Source organism: Salvia splendens, chromosome 7 (genome assembly GCF_004379255.2).
Source record: "Salvia splendens isolate huo1 chromosome 7, SspV2, whole genome shotgun sequence".
In the NCBI taxonomy this organism is placed as follows: Eukaryota; Viridiplantae; Streptophyta; class Magnoliopsida; order Lamiales; family Lamiaceae; genus Salvia; species Salvia splendens.
This window is the reverse complement of record NC_056038.1, coordinates 4,470,202-4,479,266: the sequence shown is the minus strand read 5'-3', so window position 1 is coordinate 4,479,266 and position 9,065 is coordinate 4,470,202. Positions and strand designations below refer to the sequence as shown.

The following is a 9,065-nucleotide window of genomic DNA, read 5'->3' as shown; positions in this document are numbered from 1 at the left end:
GCGACATTGTAGCAGCACCTCCGCCACAGGGAAACTCATCAATCAAGAAGAAGAACATTCTAGAGTTACTGTTTGCCGTCATCACTGCCTCTATCGTCATACTTTAATCCAGGGATATTTTTGCTGTATGCAGGATTAATTGGATCACATAAATGTTGTAGGAAAATGAATTACAGTATCATGTAATAATGTACAGTAGGCTGTCATGATTTATATGATCACACCCACTTGTTAGAAGCACTGCATAAGTGCATATATGTACTACTATCTTAGTCAAATTTTAATCAAATCTCACAAAGTTTGGAAAATGGAATATAAGTCATAAAGTTTTATTTTTTTAACTATTTATTTGTATACAAAGGACATAGTTTGATGAAACTCAAAACAACTTTTTTTTATTAAAATAAATATTTATTTCTTTTCTTTTTTTTTATTTTCTTATTTTTATCAAATAAAATTGTTTTGGGTAACATCCAAAATGTGTTTTTTGTACACGGATAAAATAATTTAAAAAATAAATTTTTTTGAACTGATTTTAAAACCTGATTAGAAGATCAAATTTCGTAAATTAAAAAGCTAGTAGTAGGGGTGTGCATTCGGGTTTCGGTTCGGTTTTTGCCCACCAAAAAAAAACCGAATTTAGTTCAAAATCCAAACCGAACCGAACCCGAAAAACCGAAAACCGAACTTAAAAAACTGAAAAAAACCCGAACAAAACCGAAAAACTCGAAAAAAAAATCGAAAAAACCTGAAAAAAACTAATATATATAAATATATATTTATATATATGTATTTTATTTTATTTTATATATACTAATAGAATATTTATATATAATATAAAATTAATAATACATATAATAATTATAGTAGAATATAAAAAGAATATATATATTATATATAATATAATATATTAAATTAATAGAATATATATATAATTCGGTTTTTCGGTTTTTCGGTTTTTTTCTTCGCCCGAACCGAACCGAAAAACCGAAATTTTTTTATTTTTAAAACCGAACCAAATTTCAAAATTTCGGTTTGGTTCGGTTCGGATATTCGGTTTCCGGTTTTTTTGCTCACCCCTAGCTAGTAGTATCACTTTTTATATAAACATAAAATACATCTTAATTATCATTGGACAGTTAATAGTAGCCCGCTTCACTGCAGAAATGAGTGAAGTTGAAATTATTATTGTGTCATTTGTTGTTAGTATATTTAAATATTTAATTAATACCAAGGAAGGAGAGTGTTATATTGCTAACTACAATTAAATAATAGCTTAGGTATTCAAATTAAGGGCCTAGACCATTAGTCTTAGATTGTCAATACGATCAACAAAAACATCAATAAGGGTATTAAGGTCAATTTATAACAAATTATTTGTAACTAATTTTTGAAAAATATCTCATAACTTTAAAACGTATATAACTTTCTCGATTTAATTATTTTCGCACAACATATATCAAATTAAAGATAATTTCATAAGGATTCTAACAAAATCCCACTTGCATATGTTCCGATGTCAAAATTTGAAAAAAATTCAAAAATCTTCAATTTTTTTGTACAGCAACAAATGTCAACATTATATTTAAAATATGTCAATATAATACATGTAGAATGTCAATATAAGCAGTGTGTTAACATTCTCAAACCATTGTGTTTCTCAAAGCATTGTGTTGATATTTTCGAAACACTATATGACATTTTCATCCAAAACCCTAATTTGATATTTTTTTATCTTTCTCGATTTAATTAAATAAAAATGAAAATTACACGTGGCAAATTGTAGACCACAAGTTTTCTAAAATCCTATGGTCTTAAATTAGTTGTAGTTGACAATTAAATGATGAGTTAGCAGTTGATCACTCCCCTACCGGGGAAAGGGTATCATTTTAATCTCGAACACATCAAATTTGGTTCCCCAACTAAAAGGGATAATTACACAATTCAAACAAAATGCAATACATTTATTATTGGCATTTAAACAAAAATATTTGAAATTTGCATAAGGCGTACAAAAAGCTTCATCCATATTTTGTTTTAATACATCACGCTATGTATTTAAACATCATTAACTCTTTACCTATGTGACGTACAATGAAACAATGATAAAAAATTTATAGCAATATAAAATAATGATAAAACTTTTTGTACTAATATAAAACAATTATAAAATATTTTATACTCGTCATAGAGAAATTATTAACGGGATCCAAATAAAAATTATGGAATGTACTAAAACGAAGCACAATTATAATTTTTTATATACTAGTTATGTAAACTTTAAACTTTTGTACTAATATTAAATAAATACTACATCCGTCCACAAATATTAGACTAATTTTATCATTTTGGAGTGTCCACCAAAATTAGACCAATTCCAAACATGGAAAGTTTTAAACGAATAGTAACATACACATCATTCTAAATGTAACCCCACAATTCAGTAACACTACTCCACTACCTTTTCTCTCTCTCTTACTTTATTAGTCACACATTAAAACTAGTGTCATTTATAACTTTATAAAAAAAATTGGATAGAGGTAGTAAGGGCATCAGTAACCCCGTCCCCATTTCCGGCCCCAAGTCCCCTCCACGTCATCATTCTTCTACAGTTGCGGCCCAGGCCCCAACTGCTGTAACCCTGCAGGCCGCAACTCGGGCCGCAACTAATAAATGACACTATTCACAACTCCAACCTATTTAACTCGAAAACGCAATTCGTTGAACAATTGAAACCGGGAAAATGCATTGTTCATTCGAAATTAACATTACATTACTAGACGAAGCAAATTTAAAATACAAGAAACCGGGCCACGACTACTACTCTTCATTTGGGCGCGAAGGTAGGCGATCATCTCACGGTGCAACTCGAGCTCCTCGTCCGACATCTTCGATGTATCCCTCGCTGTCAACTCCGTCAGCTGGCTCATCCGCCATGTAATATTCATCTCCGACAAAGTGTCGGACATCTTATCCAGAGACGGATTGGTCGGCGGTGGTGGCACCATAGCGGAGTTTGCTCGCAGCTGCCTTCCCCTTTGCTTTCCTCTTGGCCGCCTTTGTTCCTGTCGGGCGGCTCTGAATGCTAGGAGAGGAGTAGAAGACATCGTCGTCCGTCACGTTGAGGTCGATCGCCGGACCTCCTTCGCTCGAAGAGTAGTTTCCGGAGGCGGAAACTTTGGTTCTCTTCGCCGCCCCAGTTGCCGCTGGCTCAGCACCGCTGGTGTACTTCGGGCTCTTCTCGACGAGCTTCCAAACTTCGAAGTACTTGAAGGTCTTCTTCCCGTCAGTGAAGAACGCTTCCTTTGCCTTCTCGACGAGGTCCGCCTCGCTGTGCCCGCTCGGCCACATACGGACTACGTTGGCCCACTTTCCGTTCCACTTGCTCATATCCGCCTGGACCCGGCCCCAATGCTTGCGCAGCTTCACGTAGCTACGCTCGCTCGACCCTTCGGACGGACGGCCAGCGTTATATTTCTGCGCAATCCGCTCCCAAAAAGCCTTGCCGGTCTGCTGGTTGCCGATGATAGGATCCTCGGAGACGTCGTCGATGTAGTTCCTCGCAAGCCACATTGTCTCGGGCGGAGTGTACTTCTTCGGCCCATCCTCCTCTCCGACCTTCTCCTTTCCCCGCTCTTGAGCGGGCTCCATCTCACTGACCTCGAACTCGTCGGTGTTGACCGGCGATGTAATGTCGCCGTTGCTACCGACTCCCGGACTAGGCTGTGTCTGCGATGGTTGCGATGACGGTATGTACCAATTGTTCGAGTTAACGAACTCCTCCATCTCACGTTGATCGCTGTTGAACCAATCCATTGACGCCGAAAATACAAAGGGTACAATAGAGTATTGAAATGGAACGCGGGATTGAAATGGATGGAACGCAAGCTCGTATTTATAGACATCGAATTTAAAAAAAAAACAAAATTGGATTTGCGTCCCGGCCCGAAGACCGTGTAACGCTGGGCCGGGACGCGGGACTTGCGGCCCGTCACCGTGCAACCCCGTCCGGGCCGGGACGCGGGACGCTCCCCAGGCCGGTCACGCGTCACCGGGACGGTCCTGAGCCGTGCCGCACTTCCGTGTAATGCATGGGACGGGCCGGGACTCGCAATTTGCGGCCCGGCCCCAAGCGTTACGCATGCTCTAAGAAACATTTATGTTTAACACACAAGAAAACTGAAAGGGATCACCTACAACAAACCCTAAAACAAATCATAATACACATTCACAAGAAATAAAATAGACCCCACCACCACTTATTAAAATTGCTCATGTTCATAAGATTTTTTTTTGTTGTTGTAAGTGTGTTTTAGGATTTGTTTTATGGTTTGTTGTAGGTGATCCCTTTCGAAAGAAAACCATGTTGGTCCCATAAAGGATTAGTAAAAAGAAAATGAGTACTCAATATTGGAAATTTGTTCCAATATGGAGTTTGTTCCATTTTAACGGCAGAAATTTAGTGTATGTATTATGGGTTACAAGTCGCTAAAACTTTGGGCTTTCGAAAGTTGGAGGTAGAGAGTGATAGTTTTGTCGGAATTTCTAAGATTATGGGGCTCCTTGAGGTATCCATCTGTTGTCGGACAATTGTGCACAAGATACATGAGTTATTGAAGGATTTTGATTCAGTGGTGGAACAACATGTGCACAGATAAGGGAATTTTGTTGCTGACTTTATGTCACATTATGCTTATAGGTTTCATAGAGAAGTGCATGCGTTAGAAACAGTCCCGATGGAGCTCCGTAGTTGGTTGTTGCAAGATAAAATATGCGTTTCTTATATTCGGTATTTAGTTTTGTTTGCAAGCTCTTCCTGCGTTAGTTTTTTTTTTTAAGTAAGAAGAAGAAAGAAAATGAGTCGGTATTTTAGATTTGTTTTCGCTCTGCCTGAGTTAGTTTTTAAAAATAAAAAATAAAAAATAAAAAATAAAAAATAAAAAATAAAAATAAAAATAAAAGAAAGAAGAAAGAAAATGAGTACCTAATTGAGTAACCGGAATGAAACTCTTGGAAGTAAAAAATCCCTAATTTGGAGCCTAAAACCCTGAATCGAATTTTAAAATCTCCGATAGCTTTGAATCTGGTATTGTGTTCCAAGACAGTGGCCGGCCTCACTGCGAGCTAAGGCAGATCACGGAGAGAGAGGCAATCGTTTATTCATACACGGATCACCTCTTGCGATGAATCCAAAGCAGCAACATTCCATGGACAAAGCTTCAACGACGTCGTAATTGCAGAGTCTCCTATATCCACGTTCATGGAGTAGCTTTTTCCACTCTACCTCTTGCAACTTGACAATATGTTTTCAAACATAGACTTTTCCTAGGAGATTAGGTTCTTTAAGAATTTCTGCACACATCACTTGGTATTGACTTCATGCAGATGACTTGTCACTTGGTACTTCTAAGTCTTGATCATAGTATTTATATATTCATTGATATCTGCTCCAAATTTGTGTACTCACTGTCACTGAAAGAGAGTGTACACTTTTGTATCAGAATCAACTATGGTGCTATTTCTGTTGTTGAATAATAGTACCATGTTGATATTACAATAATCCTATGATGTAAGTACATACATATTCTTATCTCTAATTAATCTGTTTCTTCCTTTAATCAAATTGTGAGAATGTTTCTCCAATTCTGGTTCTGTCCCTATCAGTAAGAGAGAGCCGATGCCAATGGAAAGAATTGTAGCTTCCACATATAAAATGAGTTGTTTCTCATGAAAATACATATTTTCCTAGACACTAATCTTGGCATGGCTTCTCGTTGGTTCTTGATCTCCCTTGTTTTTTCGCTATGCACTATTCTATCTACATCAGCTGATGGTCAAATTTCATTTTAAGCATCAATAACTCTGTTTCTCTCTCTCTCTCTCTCTCTCTCTCTCTGTGTGTGTGTTCAGGATATAATAGTATTGGTTTATTGTTGCAGTTTTTATCAGCATTGACTGTGGATCATCGATCCCAAACAGAGACGAAAACGGGATCACTTGGGTGGGGGACGATAAATACGTGCAGAGTGGCGAATCCCGTTCCATTAAACCTCTGAATTCCAGGTTCAGCGTAGCAGACACCCTGAGGGTGTTCACTACTCGGAACAAGAACTGCTACCACATCGACTCTGTGAAGAAAGGTCGTGTTCTCGTGCGTGCTAGCTTTTACTACGGGAACTACGATGGCAAGTCTTTTCCTCCCACATTTGATATCCACTTCGATGGGAACTTCTGGACTACAGTCCATACGTCGAATACAGAGTTCTACTACTATGAGGTGACTTATGTACTGAAGAGGGAATCCATCAGTGTGTGTCTTGCTCAGACGAAACCGGGACAGTTCCCCTTCATATCGGCTCTTGAAGTGCGCAGTTTGGAGTCATCTATGTATAACTATGTCAACGACAGTTATCCATTGCTCGTGTGGAAAAGAGTTGCTTTTGGCTCAAATAAGGTTCTTAGGTACTAAACTGCATCTTATTTAGATATTGTTATGCAAAGTCATATAAGTACTTATGTTTCATGAAATTGCAGGTACCAGGACGATCCGTACGACAGACTATGGAACATTGGAGGTTATGGGAACGGGTCGATCCCAGTTTCGGGTGATTCCATCTTTACTCAGAGGCCACATGTAATGGATAATCCGCCAGCGGTGCTTAGGAATGCAATCACTGCAAAAACCCTGAACACGAGCGTAGAATTGTTGATGGGATTTCCTTCTTATGAAATCAATGTCTTCATAAACTGGTATTTCTCTGAAGTTACTCGGTTAGGACCAGGCCAGAATCGGTCCTTCAGGATTTTCAAGGATAACGAGTCCTACTCGGAACCAATCATCCTCTTTACGGAGATTGTGTTGAGATGATACTAGACAGCGCTATTGCAGTTTCATCAAACACCACATTCTCTCTTGTGCCCACCAACGTCTCTACGCTTCCCCCACTCATTAATGCTCTGGAAATATTTCAACTCCCGGAGCCGGACGACAAGTTAACTGATGGTACCAACAAGAAAGACGGTAAGAAATTTGCTTTTGAGTAGATGCAAACATATGTCACATTGAATTCATCTCTAATTATTGGTGATTCAGTTGAAGGCTTAGCTTCTCTGCAAGAGAGATTCAAATTATTGCAAAGTGGACAAGCGATCCTTGTCTGCCAGCACCTTATACATGGGATTGGATCAAATGCAGTCTTGATCCTATTCCGCGAGTAACAGCACTGTAACTATTCTCGTTGACCAAATTTTGTGTTTGACTATGTATGGTTCATAAACTTCATTTTTTCGGTTTTGACAGGCTTCTCAATGGCTACGGCCTGTCAGGGTCGCTTCCGGATTTCAGTTCCATGGATGCTCTTCAAACAATGTGATTCTTACTCATATCAATTTATAGAAATATCTTCCCTTCAAATGATTAATAATGTTTTTGGATTGGCAGAGATGTTCAGAACAACAGCTTGCAAGGGCCTATACCTGATTTTCTTGGGACATTGCCCAACCTCAAAATATTGTACGTCGTCCCAAAAATGAATCAATAACTCTGTCTCTGTTCTCGTCTGTAGCTGATAATTTTGTGTTTTGATGCAGGAATTTTGCTGATAATCAGTTCAATGGTAGTGTGCCAGCATCGCTGTCAACAAAAAAGGGCTTAAATCTAACGTAAGTTAGTTAATTACAAAATCTATCTTTATCTTTATGACAAATGTATATTCCTAGCTTTTTATCGTTGTTGAGTGCTATAAGCACGGATATATATTCTTCGTCTAATGTTTGTTTTCTTGATATATATATATATATATATATATATATATATCTATATATATATATATATATATATATATATATCTATGTGTGTGTGTTTGTGTGTGTGTGTGTGTGTGATCTTCAGGGTATCTGGAATCCTGGGCTGTGTGCATCAGATGAGACATGCCACAATTTCAGCAGCATCGCCAACCAACGACAAGAAGAAGAACATTCTAGAGTTACTGTTTGCCGCCATCACTGCGTCTATCTTCGTACTATTAATCGATGAAGATTTTAGTGTATGAGCAAATGTGGTGTTGCTGCTTGCTGCAGTATTGTGGGAAATGAATGATGTTTAAGTCATCAAAATGAACATTGTTTTTGTAAAAGTTGTTATGTCCTAGTTATCAAATCACTACTTGGTAGAAGCATTGCATAAGTGCATATCTGTGATTAATAACTTGCTACATGCCTATATTGTAATAGTGGTTTAGGCTTTGGACATTGATAATATTTAATATTGCAAATTTGATTTGAAATTTTCGTACTTACAGAGACTACTTGTAATAAGAAAAAAAATAGTTACATTAATTACTAAATCTTCGGTGCATATTTATGACTGTTTCATTTTTGTCATTTGTTCAAATCTATTAAAAATGCATGTCAGCTTCATGCATTATCACAATAGAGTCATTTTAACCTAATTCGAAATATTAACGTACCAATTTGGCTGATGAAATACATATATATCTCCATGTTCAACTATACATAAGAATTTACCTAATCTAATTATTTATTAATGTTGCCTTCATCAAATCAACAACCGTAAAGTTAGTTAATATTATGAAAATATAGTATAAGTTGAGGATGAAAGTAAAAGTTGTGATGATCAATTAATTGGAGCACATTCATGGCTCCGAGTTCAGTTCTTTTCGCCCTTTGCCTTTTATTTTTGGTAACAGCCGATGGTAAAATAATAAAGCTATCACGGATGAATTATATTATAATTTGTTTGATGATTTTGAATCTCGAAATGAAGGTTTTATATTTTGTTGTTGATGAAATTAGGAAGGAGATTATTGCAGGCGAACGTGCACGTTGACAGTGTGTTTCGGCTTCATATACGACAGCCACAACCTATTACTATGATGGTAGATTACTTGGTGTCATCGTATATTTTATTTATAAGTGTGCAGCTATCTATGTATTGTGTGGGTCTTGAATAATAGAGTTGTTTGGGTTTTGCAGTAAGTGGATTGATAACACTGATCAATAAATTCCTGAGCTTTCTGGAGTGCAGTTCCCTGCATTGCATATAC

The 9,065-nt window shown here is 37.2% G+C and overlaps 1 pseudogene; it reads left to right on the top strand.

Moving 5' to 3' along the window:
- The first annotated feature begins 5,734 nt into the window (after positions 1-5,734).
- On the top strand, positions 5,735-7,752 carry LOC121741721 (annotated as a pseudogene).
- Positions 7,753-9,065: the final 1,313 nt, after the last annotated feature.